At 41.1% G+C, this 16,293-nt stretch overlaps 1 protein-coding gene across 3 annotated transcripts in view; it reads right to left on the reverse strand.

Annotated features, from left to right (window-relative positions):
- Positions 1-16,293, reverse strand: part of HIVEP3 (HIVEP zinc finger 3) — a 523,619-nt gene that overhangs the window by 252,561 nt on the left and 254,765 nt on the right. The window lies entirely within an intron of this gene.

Raw genomic sequence — 16,293 nt, forward strand, 5'->3', positions numbered from 1 at the left:
GCAAGTAAATCCACTTCTAGAAATTTAAGATAGATCAAAACAGCAACAAATCAGAAATTTATGTACAACGATGTTTATCATAGCATTACTTATAGCAAAAAATTGGTAACAACCTAAACATTTAAGGTATATGGTTAAATAAATTCTGCCAACTTCATAGAATGGAATATTGAGAAGTCACCAATATTATGATTTTTATTTTAATTTCAAATTAATATGAGGGTACAAATTTTTAAGTTATAGTGTTTTTAATTCTAAGGTAAAGTTCAAGTTGTAGTTGAGCTCTTCAGGGGGCATACTGAATAACCTTGCACTGTGCACATTAGGTGGGATCCTGCCAACTTCCCTCCTTCCTCTCCCCTCCCCCTCCTTCCTCCAACCCCTTACTAGACTATATTTGTATTTTCTCATTTGTGTCCAATGATAAAACACATTGTGTCCACAGGTGTGTCCAATCATTCAAACTTCTGATTTTGAAAATATTTATTGGTATAGGAAATTACCCATGGTAGCATTAAATCAGGCAAAAACCAGAATATAAATCTGTATATAAACTATGATACCAATTTTGTCTCAATGTATATATGTACATAGAAATAATGCTTTATAGGTGTTTCCTGCAAGGAGCTTTGTGTAGCCTTCTTGGATCAGTAAGAACCCAGGAGAAGGCAGTGGAACAGTACAAAGTCAAGTGATTTCTTCAAGTGGAGTATGAGGGTGTGACCATCTTTTCTTTGGCCTGTGTAGAGGAAATGAGATGATACGGAGACCAGAAGCCCCAAACTCCCCAGAGAATCCCACCAGCATCCAGGAAGAGCCAGGGAAGCATTTGGCTAAAAGCCATCAGCTTGGCCACAGGTGCCAGGGATTCAATGCTCTGGCAGACACACAGGCCCAGCTGTGCAGACAAGAGCATTCCTTGGATAGAGACGCACAGGGGAAGGAGAATCTGCTTTGATGGCAGGTGATTTAGGAAAAGACAAGTTCAGGTAGTAGATGTGGGTCTCAGGCAAGTTTCTTGGCCCTGTAAAATTAAGTTACTAACACCTATCTCATAAACTGTCAGGAGATACAGCGAGGAAAGAGACAGCATGTGATCCGTGTCATAGCATGCAGGCCCTGGGCGGCTGCCTGGACATCGATCCTGGCTGGCCCTCACACTGTGGTCCCAGGCAGGTTACCTGGCCTTGCAGTGCCACGATTTCCTCATCTAGAAAAGGAGAACAATAATGAAACTTGTATCCTCCCTACAGATTAGTTGAGAGTATTACAGGAGTCAAACACTGTAAGCATTCGGTACACTTACTAAGCATCCGGTACAGGTGAGTTTCCTGTCCTGTTATCTTTCTGAAGGAACTTTCTCACCCTCTCCTCTGCTTAGGGCCTGCCCTCCTTCTCTGCCTAGCCTCAAAGCTGCTCACTTATTCCTCATTGTCCTATTTTACATCATATGGTCCATTTCTGGTCGGCTGCTGTTAGCCTAGACCAGGAGTGTGCAAACTGCAGCCCACAAGTCAAATCCAATCTGCGGTCTTTTTTTGTAAATAAAGTTTTATTGGGAGACAGCCATGCCTATTAATTTATGTATCTTTTTGGCTGCTTCAGCACTGAAATGGCAGTGTTGACTAGTAGTGACAGAGGCTGTGTGGCCTGAACAGCCTAAAATATTTGCTACCTGATCTCTTATTGGAAAAGCTTGCTGACTCCTGTTCTAGACTAACATTATCTAATAAATTTCTTACAAAAGGAAATTAATTTTAATAACATAATCCATTTCATTTAATATATCCAAAATATAATTTTATTGAGTAATAAACATAAAAAATTATTATTAATGAAGTGCTAGAAACACTGCCTGTGTGTGACAAAATAACACACCAAAGCAGCAATAACATCTTATGGGATGCAAAGGTTAAAGTGAACTGTAGTACTTCCAAAACAAAAAAAAATTGTGTTTAATGGAAACACATTGTATCCTGCTTTAGTCTTTAAATTTAAATTTCTATGAAAACCAAAAGTCACTTCCTCAGTTGTGCTAGTTGCATTTCAGGTGACTACCCTATTCAGTGGTATAGATCTGGGCAATAATCCCCCTCCCTACCAGGCAGATAGCAGACCAATTTTTATGTAGCCACTTTCACATGCAAAATAATTTGTAAAATTGGAGAGAATTTTCAGTAAGGAGTTGGGGCAGAGGTACTGAGAGAAAAAAATAAGGAAGAGATGGCTTTCCCTAGGTCCCCTGGTGGTTCTGAGGCCCTCTGGAGAGAGAGGTCAGAAGCCAAGGGAACTACTCAAAGAGGTTTCCTGTGATTTGTGGCTCAACCAAAGCTGTTTTGGAGCTCAGGTGACCAGATGACAGCCTCTTTCCATCCAGCTTTCCCCTTCTGTCCAAGTCATGATTGCCCTCAGCTTGAGGACTGGAGGCCTGAGACCATCCAGATAGAGCTCACTAGCAAAGTGTGGCTCCCACCTAACAGACATGACAAGAGCCAAGCTTCTCTAAGCAGTTTCAGAGGTGGCAAGTGTGTCTAAGTTGGGAGCCAGTGTAGGAGGGGTGGGAGCAAGCAGATGTCTATGGTGACCACAGCTGGGGGCTGAATTTCTGGACATTTGTGGGACCCCTTTATAGACTCCTCAAAATCACTACAATATAGTTTAGTTGACATCCAGACAAGCACAGACCCAGAGAAGAAAAATGGCTACTTGAAGCCACCCAGCCAGTGACCCCTCACAGAAGGTCAGGAGCCAGGGGCCGGCAGGGGAGGAGAGAGAGAGGCCTGAGCATAAGAGAGTGGCTGGGCTATTCTCCTTGCAGCAGGAACAAAGCCCCGTGGATTCTGTGCTCTGCTGTGCTCTGCTGTGCTCTGGGCCCCAGAAAGGCCCATTTGTTACAGGGAAACACAGGTTAGTCACAAGGCATCCTGGTAGCAATGGCAACTTGGGATGTGATCCAGGTAATCAGTCCGTGGACATGAGGGCTTTTCATATTGTATCTCATCCAAGGGAGAAAAGTCCAAAGAAAGCTGGAAATGGTGCAAATCTGTTTGCTAGAAATGAGTGCCTAATGGAATGAGTGTATATAAACTTGCCCGCTGAAGCTGAGTCCCACATGTCCTGTCAACACAAACCCTGCAGTTTTTTTGACTTTTTGACAGTGGCCCCTCCCAGCTCTGGGAAATAGGGGGAGGTGAAACCCTGCAGCTACCTGCCTCCTGCTCCCTTGTCCCTTCAGGTACCCGCTGGGTTGGCACAGCCCCATGCTCTCCCTGCCTGCCCTGGAGTCTATTTCAGGGGCCTTCCTGGGTAGTATCAACTTTCCTGGATCAAAGCCATGGCTGGACTACTCACTTCATACCTTGTGTGGTCACACATGCAGCCAGAGAATTAAATGTAGAATCGTGGCACCTCAGACAGAGCCAAGGTGGGGGTCACACACCTCTGGTGGATTGCAAGATTATTTTAGGTGGATCTAGCTGTTTGACCTCATATTACATAATCACTCTGTGCTTCAGTTTCCTCATCTGTAAAATAGGGTTAAGAAAGTACCTGCCTCATCAAGTCACTGCAGAGGTAAAATAAGTTCATATACGAACAGTGCATTTGTGAGCTATTCTTGTATGAAGACCAACTTTAGCATTTTTTTTATGGTTATGAGTTTACTTTATAGTTGATCTCAGCCAAAAGGCCAAGGAGCAATACTTGCGAGTTTATTTTAATGCAACTTAGAGAAAATAAAATCAAACCCATAATTGTATAGACCTTATCATTTAGGTCAGAGCTAAGTAAGAAAATTAAATCAATGTATGTATATTTAAAGAGAAATTTAAATAAATTCTATTGCAGGTGATAGGCTAGTGTGGCATAAATAGTGAGGGTGGAACACACAGACTTTTCGAAAACTATCGATCTAGTCTGAACCCTGTAGTTCACTGGGGAGGAAACTCTAAAGAGGAAGTAGAGGGCTGTGACCTTGATCATCAATGTAGTCACTGGCTGAGTTTGGAACACACAGTTGTCCACACCCTGTCCTCCCTCTCTTGTTTTGGTGCTTCACTAAGAGATTCATTAGGGCCTCACTTGAATAAGTACGCATAAAAAAAAAACAACTTATGAATACACAGGTTGTCATCAGACAGGATCATACACGACACCCAGGTCAAATCCCATGCCCTGTAAAACAAACAATCCCGTGGAATAAAAGTAGCCACTCTACAAAACAAGGTCAGGTGCTATTTTCTGACTCCAGGGTAAGAGGTGGCTAGTGGAACAAGCTTCTCTGGCTCTGCCACTTCCTAACTGGGTGTTATAGTTTGAATGTTTGACTTTCCAGCCCTCCTGCTAAAATCTGATCCCTAATGCTGGCCATGGGGCCTAATGGGAGGTGTTTGGGACATGGGGGTGAATCCCTCATGAATGGCTTGGTGCTGTCTTTGTACAGCCTACAGAACCACAAGCCAAATAAACCTCTTTTCTTTATAAATCACCCTGCCTCAGGTATTCCTTTACAGCAACACAAATGGACCAAGATGCTATGTGACCTTAGACATGTTGCTTAACCTCTCTGTTCTTCAATTTTCAGATCTGCAAAATGAGATAAGGGGTGGCAAATCTGGTGCATAGAAGGTAAGCATTAAAAGTGAGTTTCCCTTTTTCCTCTCTTTAAAAGCAAGATCAGGCACCCCCTGCCAAAGATACGAGGGAATCTACAGGTAGGAAACCCTTTACCTGTCTGTGAGTTCACATATTTCACAACTACAAAACTTGCAGGCTCACAGTTTCTTACCACTGCCAGTCTCCAGGCCCCCACACAGCCTCTTCCAATCAAGCCAACTATATCTCCCTGATGAAAACACCCATCCTAGCACATCCTTGTTCCCTCACAGTCCCATGAACAAGACGCACCCATTCCGACGCCCCTCCATTCTCTCCTCTACATTGGTTTTCAAACTGATCTTCCAAAAATGTACATCCAATTAACCTTCCTCCTGCAAGCCTCTGCACGATTCACCCTTTCCTGTAAAATAAAATCCAAACTCCCTACCACTGCAGTTACGGTTCCTCATAGTATAGCCCTATTCTCCCCCTCCATAGTCGTACGTAACCCCTTCCTCATAGCACATGTGCACACACACACAGAGTCTACACTTGAGTCAGGGAGGTCCACTCACTCTTCCTCCAATCGCCTGTGCTCTGTCGCACCTGAACACGTGTGTACTTGGCACTCTTTTTTCCCCAGAAATCCATTTCTGTGCTGAGCAAATTCCTTCAGACCTTTTAGCATCTTGCTGAAACAAAACATTTTGCTTTGCAAACTCCCACCTGCCATCATTCCTTTCAGCTTCAGTGACTAAGTCTTGGCCAATAAGAAATAAGTACAAACCATCGGGTAGAACTACCAAGAAAGCTCTTTGAAAGGCACACTGACAGCTACATGGCCCTCCACCTTTCTCCAGTTCCTTTATGTAAAATGGATGTGATGGCTAGTGCTCTAGTAGCCATATTAGACATGAGGTGATCTTCAGGATGGAAATCATGCTCTAAGGAGGGGGAGGCCAAAAGAGAGAAGGAATTTGGTATATATTGCTCATATTATGGAGTTGCCATATACCAAGCCTAGGCTGGCTCTCTTTGATTTTTTTACGAGAAAATAAAAATAAACACTCATGTGTTTAAGCCACTACTACTTTATTTTATTGTTTTTTCATATACAGAAAAGATAATCCTAGTGAATATAACAGGCATACAAGCCATTTCCTGACTTGGCTCCTACTCACCTCTCATTTTCCCTCCCCACCCCTACAGCCCATGCTCTAAACCTACCTGTATATTTTGCATTTCCTCACTGCATCATGCTTTTGTATAATTCACACCCTCCACCCCTTCCTCACAGCCCCTCATCAGGTCACTTGAGAACACCTGCTCAGCTTTCCAGCCCAGCTCGATGGACACTTCCTCCACGAACCTTTTCAGACACACTCTGTGTACCTCTGCTAAGTAGAAGTGACCACTCCTCCTGCTCTGTATGCCCCAGATATCTATCATGGCATCTCTAACATGTCATCAATTAGTCACCTGTCTGTGTCTCTCACATAACAGGAGCTATGTCATTCACTTGTTCTTGGTACCTAGCCCAGGACCTGGCAACACTGAGCATAAATAAAGTTATTCAGGGAACATTCCCCTGAGACAGGGCTTCATCTTCTTGGGCCTGAGAGTCTAGCCCAGGGAGCAGGGCTGTGTCTGTGGGAGAGGAGAGGGGCTCCTGCAGGGCAAAAGGGGCCCCAGGAAATATCTGTTGGGTGGATGAACGATTGTGTACTCAATCTCCTCTCTGGCTTCCCTCTTTGAATTCTACCAGTCATGGTGGCCCTGCCTGTTGCCACCTGTCCTTGTGTAGTTCCCTTCCCCTAACATACCAAGCAGGCACTCAGGCCCAGAGGCAGGAGGCTTGAAAAGAGAAGGGAAAAATAGTTAGCTGCTACTGCCACTGTTCTGAAACTTGTCCTACTGGCGAAGTTGTCATCCAAACCACTGAGTAGCATGGAAATGGCTGCTGTAAGGACACCAGCAAACAGGAGGAGATTGGGAAGCCTTTCAGAAGCTGTCCTGGCTAGAGCCTTCCCTCTAGCAATGACCTGGACTTAGAGAAAGGACAACTTCCATGGCCATTGAAATCTATATTTGGCAGTTCCCCTCAAGCATCATTGCATACAATCAAGGTATCTGGACAGAAGATAAAGGAAAGTGGACAGAATGACCAGAACTGTGGCAGGAAGAAGCTGTGCTTGGCAGTGTTGCTTACCTCCCCAAAAGCCCTGCAAGGATGAAGTCGAATCCTTGAAGGACCAGGAGATGAACAGTGGGGAGAGTAGATAGTTCTGGGGATTGTAGATTCTGCTTTTCCCAACGTGGGTGGCCACCATGTGGCAGAATGATTGAACCATTACCCTGGAAAGCTAATGATTAATGGAAGTATAAGGAGAAAGACTTTGGTTCAATCTAAAGAAGAATATTCCAACCATCAATTGGCCTACACAGGAGTGGGCTGTCCTGGGAGGCTCTTTTCCTGTGTGCCCTGAAGTAGTGGTCATACCCAGAATCACATGACACCACAGAGACCACAGGTTCTGGGAACTTAGGGCCTGCTCCATGTTGGGTTTCCTAGAGCATCCCCATAGTCAGATCCTGAAAATGCCACCTGCTTCTGACACCACAACTGGCTTTCTGGGTTTCCTCTGCCTCACTAAGGAGGATCCCTGTCTGCAGAGTGGCTCAAGCCTGGTGCTTTTCTCACCAGATCATAAACATTCATTCATAAAATGAACATCAACTAGGTGCTAGGCATAATTCTGGGAATAAAACAATGGAAAAGAACATGATGAAATAAATCCAAGGAGAACAGATTACTGAAGTAGAAAGGTTTCTGTCCCACAGGGCTCAGAATTTTTACTACAGGCATAGTGACTCTCCCAGAGAGGACTTACTATATAGGCCCTTTGAGCAACAAACAACAGTGCAGCATATTTGGAAAATGCAGAAAAGCACACACAAGAAAATAAAAATTAATAGTGATTTCATCACTCAGAAAGTCATTTTATAAACATTTTGTAGTTTTCCTTTCAAATATTTTTATATACACATACATATATACTTTCCCCTTAAATTTAGATCATTCTATATGCCATCTCCTCTCACTTATTAGAACATAATTATCTTTTCATTTGTTAAACAGTATTCTGTGATCATTTTTATTTGCTACATGGTATGTCACTGCATAGATATACCATAACTTACAGAACCAATTCCCCATTCTTGTATATTTAGATTGTTTCCAATCTTTTTTTTTTTCTTTTAATTTTTTTTTTTTATTGTTCGGGATTCATTGAGGGTACAATAAGCCAGGTTACACTGATTGCAATTCTTAGGTAAAGTCCCTCTTGCAATCATGTCTTGCCCCCATAAAGTGGGACACACACCAAGGCCCCACCCTCTTCCCTCCTTCCCTCTGTTTCCCCCCCCATAACCATAATTGTCATTAATTGTCCTCATATCAAAATTGAGTACATAGGATTCATGCTTCTCCATTCTTGTGATGCTTTACTAAGAATAATGTCTTCCACGTCCATCCAGGTTAATACGAAGGATGTAAAGTCTCCATTTTTTTTAATGGATGAATAGTATTCCATGGTATACATATACCACACCTTGTTAATCCATTCCTGGGTTGGTGGGCATGTAGGCTGTTTCCACATTTTGGCGATTGTAAATTGAGCTGCAATAAACAGTCTAGTACAAGTGTCCTTATGATAAAAGGATTTCTTTCCTTCTGGGTAGATGCCCAGTAATGGGATTGCAGGATCAAATGGGAGGTCTAGCTTGAGTGCTTTGAGGTTTCTCCATACTTCCTTCCAGAAAGGTTGTACTAGTTTGCAGTCCCACCAGCAGTGTAAAAGTGTTCCCTTCTCTCCACATCCACACCAGCATCTGCAGTTTTGAGATTTTGTGAGGTGGGCCATTCTCACTGGGGTTAGATGATATCTCAGGGTTGTTTTGATTTGCATTTCTCTAATATATAGAGATGATGAACATTTTTTCATGTGTTTGTTAGCCATTCGTCTGTTGTCTTTAGAGAAAGTTCTATTCATGTCTCTTGCCCATTGATATATGGGATTGTTGGCTTTTTTCATGTGGATTAATTTGAGTTCTCTATAGATCCTAGTTATCAAGCTTTTGTCTGATTGAAAATATGCAAATATCCTTTCCCGTTGTGTAGGTTGTCTCTTTGCTTTGGTTATTGTCTCCTTAGCTGTACAGAAGCTTTTCAGTTTAATGAAGTCCCATTTGTTTATTTTTGTTGTTGTTGCAATTGCCATGGCAGTCTTCTTCATGAAGTCTTTCCCAAGGCCAATATCTTCCAGTGTTTTTCCTATGCTTTCTTGGAGGATTTTTATTGTTTCATGCCTTAAATTTAAGTCCTTTATCCATCTTGAATCAATTTTTGTGAGTGGGGAAAGGTGTGGGTCCAGTTTCAGTCTTTTACATGTAGACATCCAGTTCTTCCAACACCATTTATTGACTAGGGAGTCTTTCCCCCAAGGTATGTTCTTGTTTGGTTTATCAAAGATTAGGTGGTTGTAAGATGTTAGTTTCATTTCTTGGTGTTCAATTCAATTCCAAGTGTCTATGTCTCTGTTTTTGTGCCAGTATGAGCACTATGTGCTGTGTTGAGCACTATGTTGAGCACTATGGCTTTGTAGTACAGACTAAAATCTGGTATGCTGATGCCTCCAGCTTTATTTTTGTTACAGAGAACTGCCTTAGCTATACGGGGTTTTTTCCGGTTCCATACAAAATGCAGAATCATTTTTTCCAAATCTTGAAAGTACGATGTTGGTATTTTGATAGGAATGGCATTGAATAGGTAGATTGCTTTGGGAAGTGTAGACATTTTAACAATGTTGATTCTTCCCATCCATGAGCATGGTATGTTCTTCCATTTGTTAATATCCTCTGCTGTTTCCTTTCTGAGGATTTCATAGTTTTCTTTATAAAGGTCCTTCACCTCCTTCGTTAGGTATACTCCTAGGTATTTAATTTTCTTTGAAACTATGGTGAAGGGAGTTGCGTCCTTAATTAGCTTCTCATCTTGACTGTTATTGGTGTACACAAAGGCTACTGACTTGTGGACATTGATTTTATATCCTGAAACATTACTGTATTTTTTGATGACTTCTAGGAGTCTTGTGGTTGAGTCTTTGGGGTTCTCTAAGTATAAGATCATGTCGTCAGCAAAGAGGGAGAGTTTGACCTTCTCTGCTCCCATTTGTATTCCCTTTATTTCCTTGTCTTGCCTAATTGTATTGGCTAGAACTTCCAGCACTACGTTGAATAGTAAAGGTGACAGAGGACAACCTTGACTGGTTCCAGTTCTAAGAGGAAAAGCTTTCAGTTTTACTGCATTCAGTAAAATATTTGCTGTGGGTTTGTCATAGATAGCTTCAGTCAGTTTTAGAAATGTGCCACCTATGCCTATACTCTTCAGTGTTCTAATTAGAAAAGGATGCTGGATTTTATCAAATGCTTTTTCTGCATCTATTGAGAGGATCATGTGATCTTTATTTTTGCCTCTGTTAATATGGTGGATAACGTTTATAGACTTGCGTATGTTAAACCAGCCTTGCATCCCTGGGATGAAGCCTACTTGATCATGATGAATGACTTTTTTGATGATAAGCTGTAATCTATTGGCTAGGATTTTGTTGAGAATTTTTGCGTCTATATTCATGAGTAAGATTGGTCTAAAATTCTCCTTTTTGTTTGGGTCTTTTCCTGGTTTTGGTATCAGGGTGATGTTTGCTTCATAGAATGTGTTGGGGAAGATTCCTTCTTCCTCAATTTTTTGGAATAATTTCTGCAGTACAGGAATAAGCTCTTCCTTGAAGCTTTGATAGAATTCTGGAGTGAAGTCATCTGGACCAGGGCATTTTTTGGTTGGAAGATTTTTTATTGTGTCTTTGATCTCAGTGCTTGAAATTGGTCTGTTCAAGAGCTCTATTTCTTCCTGGCTGAGTCTAGGGAGAGGGTGTGATTCCAAATATTGATCCATTTCTTTCACATTGTCAAATTTCTGGGCATAGAGTTTCTGGTAGTATTCAGAGATGATCTCTTGTATCTCTGTGGAATCAGTTGCTATTTCCCCTTTATCATTTCTGATTGAGGCTACTAGAGATATTACTTTTGTATTCCTCGTTAGTCTGGCCAATGGTTTATCTATTTTATTTATTTTTTCCAAAAACCAACTCCTTGTTTCATTAATTTTCTGAATGATTCTTTTGTTTTCAATTTCACTGATCTCTGATTTGATTTTGGAGATTTCTTTTCTTCTACTGAGTTTAGGCTTAGATTGTTCTTCTTTTTCCAATTCCATAAGATCTCTTGTGAGATTGTTGATGTGCTCTCTTTCTGTTTTTCGAATGTAGGCATCTAAAGTGATGAATTTTCCTCTCAAAACTGCTTTTGCAGTATCCCACAGGTTTTGGTAGCTTGTGTCTTCATTGTTGTTATGCTCAAGGAAGTTAATGATTTCCTGTTTTATTTCTTCCTGCACCCATCTGTTATTCAACAGAAGATTGTTTAATTTCCATGCCTTTGGGTGGAGTCGAGCATTTTTGTTAGAGTTGAGTTCCACCTTTAGTGCCTTATGGTCTGAGAAGATACAAGGTAAAATTTCAATTCTTTTGATTCTGTTGATATTTGTTTTGTGTCCCAGGATATGATCAATTTTGGAGAATGTTCCATGGGGTGATGAGAAGTATGTATATTCTTTATCTTTGGGATGGAGTGTTCTATATGTGTCTATCAAGCACAGTTGTTCTAGGGTCTCATTTAAATCTCTTATATCATTGTTTAATTTCTGTTTAGAGGATCTGTCCAGCTCTGTAAGAGGAGTGTTAAGGTCCCCTGTTATTATGGTATTATCAGATATCATATTGCTCAGACTGTGTAAGGTCGGTTTCAAGAATCTGGGAGCATTTACATTGGGTGCATAGATATTTAGAATTGAAATATCTTCTTGTTGTATTTTTCTCTTGACCAATATAAAGTGACCATCTTTGTCTTTTTTGACTTTAGTTGCTTGAAATCCACATGTATCTGAAAATAAGATTGCAACTCCTCTTTTCTTCTGAATTCCATTTGCCTGAAAAATTGTCTTCCAACCCTTGACTCGGAGCTTTAATTTGTCTTTTGAAGCCAGGTGTGTTTCTTGCAGACAGCAAATGGATGGCTTGTGTTTTTTAATCCAGTCAACCAATCTATGTCTCTTCAGTGGGGAATTCAAGCCATTAACATTTATTGAGATAATTGATAAGTGTGGTAGTATTCTATTCGTCTTATTTTGTGAGAGTCCATTGCGTAGTTTTATCTTTTGCATCAGTGTGGAGGTTAGGTTCTGTCCTTTAATTTCTGAGTTCTTACTTTGCTGTTGATCCATTGTGGTGGTCAGTGTGCAGAACAGGTTGAAGTATTTCCTGTAGAGCTGGTCTTGTTGTGGCAAATTTCCTCAATGTTTGTATATCCGTAAATGATTTGATTTCTCTGTCAATTTTGAAGCTTAGCTTAGCAGGGTACAGAATTCTGGGCTGGAAATTGTGCTGTTTAAGTAGATTAAAGCTAGATGACCAATGTCTTCTTGCTTGGAAAGTTTCATTAGAGAAGTCTGCAGTCACTCTGATGGATTTGCCCCTGTAGGTCAACTGGCGCTTACTCCTGGCAGCTTGCAGAATCTTTTCTTTTGTCTTGACTTTGGACAGGTTCATCACAATGTGTCTTGGAGAAGCTAGGTTAGAGTTGAGGCGACCTGGGGTCTGATAGCCCTCTGAAAGCAGTGTGTCAGAATCTTTGGTGATATTTGGGAAATTTTCTTTTATAATATTCTCTAGTATGGCTTCCATTCCTCTGGGGCATTCTTCTTCCCCTTCTGGAATTCCTATAACTCGTATGTTGGAACGCTTCATAAAGTCCCATAATTCTGACAGTGAACGTTCTACTTTCTCTCTCTTCTTTTCTGCCTCTTTTACTATCTGAGTTATCTCAAAAACTTTGTCTTCTACCTCTGAAATTCTTTCTTCTGCATGGTCTAACCTGTTGCTGATACTTTCCATTGCATCTTTAAGTTCCCTGATTGACTGTTTCATTTCCTTCAGCTCTGCTATATCCTTTTTATATTCTTCATATCGTTCATCTCTTATTTGATTCTGTTTTTGGATTTCCTTTTGGTTAATTTCCACTTTATTAGCAGTTTCCTTCATTGTTTCCATCATTTCTTTCATTGTTTTCAACATGTGTATTCTAAATTCCCTTTCTGTCATTCCTAACATTTCTGTATAGGTGGAATCCTCTGTAGTAGCTACCTCATGGTCCCTTGGCAGGGTTGTCCTGGACTGGTTCTTCATGTTGCCTGGAGTTTTCTGCTGATTCTTCCTCATGAATGATTTCTTTTATCTGTTTCCTTGCCCCAATTTTCCTTTCACTTCCTCTTGCTCTTTAAGTTCCCGTGCCTGTGGACTAAGGGTTACAGGACCAGAAGGGTGAGAAGGTTGAAAAGCAAAAAAGGGATGAAAGAATGGAGGACCTAGTGATAAGAAAAAAAAAGAAAAATAGAGAAAGGAGAGGGGGCGGGTAAAAGGAATATTGACAAAAAGAAGAGAGGCACAGAAAGAGGGAGACAGAGCAATATAGGTGTACAGTAGGGTACTCTGATACAACCTTAATAAAAAACCACCTTCTGGGGGTGCCCAGTTGGGTGGTTCTCTTGAGGTCAGCAGCTCTTTGCTAACCTGATCAGACACAGTACCCCACCTCCACCAAGTAGAGAGGAAAGACAAAAATGCTATAAATCAGACCAAAACAAGCAAATAGAAAACTTTACGGGATAAAATTGGCTGGAAAAATCAAATAATAGCGGTAGAAACACTAACAAAAATGAAGTTCTAATTATTGAAATAGGCAGCAATGGGAAATTATAATTAAACTAGAAAAATTGAGAAAGAAAAAGGATCTGTATGGAAAAGGTTGAACTTAAGAAACAAAACAACAATCAAGAACATCAAAGTAAACAAAAAAAACAACCAAACCCCCCCCCAAAAAAAAAAAAACCACAACCAAAAACAAAGCAGTATGTATATGTTATTGAATATTGTCTGGGCAACACGTGGTCTTCTGGGGTATGAGATGTTAATCACAGTTCTGATACGACTGGAGGCTGCTAGTTTCTCAAACCCCAGCAGGTAGACACCCTAAATCTCTCTTCAGCCCACTTAAAAGGCACTTTGAACTTGTTCACTTACTGAGCAGAAGCTTTCCCAGGGAAGTGCTTGTCGCTGGAATCACTGCTGAAGTGGCTATCCACTTACCCTGTGTGTCAAAACTGGTCTCCCTCTGCCCCTGAGGGTTAGGGCTGCAAGGCGGCTCAGACCCCGCCCTTAGGCTACTTGGTCGCTGGGTTACCAGCTCCCACCCAATTCTAGCTCTGCGACCCTGAGGGTGGAGCTTGCCAGGGCAGATTGCTCACAATGGCTGCCTATGACCCAGAGTCAAACACTATTAGCTCCGTCTGGCTCAGCGGCTCAGACTGGGGCCCTAGACAAAGGCCAAAGTTCTCCGCACTCCCGCTCAGGCTCTCCCCAAGGCAGTTCAGCTGAGTGCCAAGTCCAAAGACACCAAAACAGTTCACAGGTAAGGCCTTTCTGGTTTGCAGTCTCGCTGCTACTGAACTTACAGTTGCGGGCGGGTTTAGATGGGTTGAACACATGCGACAACTTGTCGGTTTTCCACTGTTTTAGTCCTCCTCTTGGGGTCCAGAAGTCTCTCGCTGACTCCCTGTATCCTCTCAGGGGTGATGATAGGCAGATCCCACCAGCCAGAGATGCCTGGAGTCCTATCTCCCCAGACTCAACGGTGCCCAGATGCAAGGAAGCTGTTACTCGGCTGCCATCTTGCTCTGCCTCCTCGGCAGTAAAATTTTTATGAGTTTTTCCCTCCATGTACTTTCCGATTATGCCACTATACTGCAATCATTCACTTTTAAAATTACACAAATTTCTAATTTATTTCAGTTTTTGCCTTGGAACTTCAAAGCCTATCAACCGGAAAAGCCCTGGGCTGTTTTTGTCCTTCGTCATTTCTGCGTTGGCGAGGAAGCAACCTTAGAGCTGTGTGGGAGCCCGGAAGATCTGATGAGAGTTGTGTTCAGATTGTTTCCAATCTTTTACTATGGCAAACAATGCTGTGAAGACCATCTCTGCTAGGTAATTCTTATTCACATCAGTAATTATTTTGCTATAATCCCTAAAAGGGGTATTTGTAGGTAAAAATTTACAACTATTTGCTCTATACTGCCAAACTGCCTTTTGGGTATTTAAAGCAATTTGTGCTCTTGCCATTAAGAGCCATCTGTGTTACACCTTTCACAGAAATCTAAGTATTAGGTCTTCATAAAAATATTGTTGCCAGTTGATGGGTAAAATGGTATCTCATAATTGTAACTTGTCTTTTTTTATTCTTAGGCAAACTAAACACTTTCCATGTTTATCAGTCTTTTGTATTTCCTTCTCTATTCTGTGTTTATTTGTGTATTACTATGGAAGAACTTTTTAAAAACTTTTTATTTTGAAATAATTTTAAAATTATAGGAACACTGCAAAGATAATACAGAGTTCCTAAATACTCTTCAACCAGCTTCCTCAAATGTTAATATCCTCTTACTTTCAAAACCAAGAAATTAATATTGGTAAAATAGTACTAACTAAACTCCAGACTTTATTTGGATTTCACTGGTGTCTCCATGAATGTCCTTTTGTCTGCCAGCATCCTACTAGGATCCTATAATGTAGTTAGCTGTCACATCTCCATACTCTCCTCTGATCAGTGACAGTTTTTCAATTGTTCCTTTCCATTACCATAATATTTCTTCTTTTCTTTTTTCTTTTTTTTTTTTTCAGGTTTTGGCCGGGGCAGGGTCTGAACCCACCATCTCTGGTATATGGGGCTGGTGCTCTACTCCTTTGAGCCCGAGGCACTGCCTTGACCATGATATTTCTAAAGAGTACTGATCCCATATTTTGTAGAATGTCCCTCAATTTGTGTTTGTCTGATATTATCTCAGACAATTACGGGTTTTTGAGGAAGAATCCTACAGATGCAAAGTGTCCTTCTTCCCATTTCTGGGGTCACATAATATCAACAAGACGTGTTACTGATAATGTTAACCTTGATGGCTTGGTTAAGGTGGTGTCTGCAAGATTTATCAACTGTGAAGTTACTGTTTTTCCCCTTCCATACTCTATTCTTTGGAAGGGAATCACTAAATCTAGCCCCAATCCAGAAAAGGGAAATTAAGCTATATCTGCTGGAAGAGGAGTAGTATATATACTATCCGAAATTCTATAGAGAATATTTATGTCTTCTGCCCTATTTATTTATTTATTCAATTATTCATTTATAGCAAATATATGCATGTATTCTTTAGGTTGTAATTCAATACTATCATTATTCATTTTGCTGTTCAAACCGTTCCAACATTGGCCATGTAGAGCTCCTTCTGCTTGGCTCTGGGGTCCTGTAGACATACCACCATCTTTTTTGTCTTGCATTGTTCTGTTTTTAAACACTTCCTTACTTTATGACACTACAACATATTTCTTGGCTCATGGATTTTTCTTTTTCCTTTCTGGTGGTGGTGGGGTGTTTTTTACTCTGCCCAGGGTTGGAATCAGTCATTTATTTCTTCAG

This window comes from Nycticebus coucang, chromosome 22 (genome assembly GCF_027406575.1).
Source record: "Nycticebus coucang isolate mNycCou1 chromosome 22, mNycCou1.pri, whole genome shotgun sequence".
Classification (NCBI taxonomy): Eukaryota; Metazoa; Chordata; class Mammalia; order Primates; family Lorisidae; genus Nycticebus; species Nycticebus coucang.